The sequence below is a fragment of the Apaloderma vittatum genome, unplaced genomic scaffold (assembly GCF_000703405.1).
Source record: "Apaloderma vittatum isolate BGI_N311 unplaced genomic scaffold, ASM70340v1 scaffold33691, whole genome shotgun sequence".
In the NCBI taxonomy this organism is placed as follows: Eukaryota; Metazoa; Chordata; class Aves; order Trogoniformes; family Trogonidae; genus Apaloderma; species Apaloderma vittatum.
This window is the reverse complement of record NW_009700265.1, coordinates 11,289-12,269: the sequence shown is the minus strand read 5'-3', so window position 1 is coordinate 12,269 and position 981 is coordinate 11,289.

Genomic DNA, 981 nt, shown 5'->3' with positions numbered 1-981 from the left:
AGTCACAAACTTGCAGTATTCAGTCTGCTGTCCCTTTTTTACCTTCTCGGCTGAGATGCATCTGAGCGAAATCCGTTCCACTGAAGTGACTGGAATTGGAGTCGAGCAAGTGTCGGGATTTCCGCCGGCGCTGGTGGCTGCTGGTACTTGCTTTTACTCGGTCCAGCCACTGCTGCACCAGCAGGTCAGGAATGAAAGGCTTTTTGGTGACCTACATAATTCTCCCCATGAAGCGGGATGACTTCAGAATGGCTCCCTATGGTAAACTTTTTTCCTTGATTTGACTAGGTCATCTTAAATAGCTCTGGCTAATAGCTAGTAGTTGTGAAAGCCTTCCTCTTTTTTTTTCTTTTTTTTTTCCCCTAATGTAGAAGTATTGCGATACAAAGGGAAGGTCGTTACAAAGGCTCTCCTGTATACATAGAGGAGTGTAGATCAAGTGAGTGACTAGCCGAGGGTTGCGCAGTAAAACCAGTCAGAGGACTGGGAAGAAGCTGTGAGTCCTGACTCCTGGGCTCCTGGGCTCTGTCTCCGGTCACTGCCCTCCTGTGGGCTCTAACCCGTGCTTCAGCTGCCAACGAGGCAAACGCGGCGGGAGGAAGAGGCAGGGGCTTCTGTGGCCTTTGAGACCTCCTTAGCGCAGTGACTCTGTGCTGCTTAAATATGTAAAATCAAATTTAAGTTATTAAGGGCAAAAAAAAAATTTAAAAAGCCTGTTGTGTTTTCTTACTTAGGGCGTTTCACGCTTAACTTTAGTGAGGGTGTTTGACAGCTCGTGTTTCTCTGCGCCGGGACACGCTGCAGGTCTCACATTTCTCTCCGAGAGCCCTGTAGCTGGGTTTATTTTGCTTGTAAAGCCGTTAAACTCTTGCACAGCAAACTTGCCCTGGGAGCCACGAGACTCTGCCGGCGCAAAGTGCTCGTTGGCTGCAGCCGACCCCGAAGCGCAGGATGTCGCGCGCCTCCTTGTGTATTTTTGGG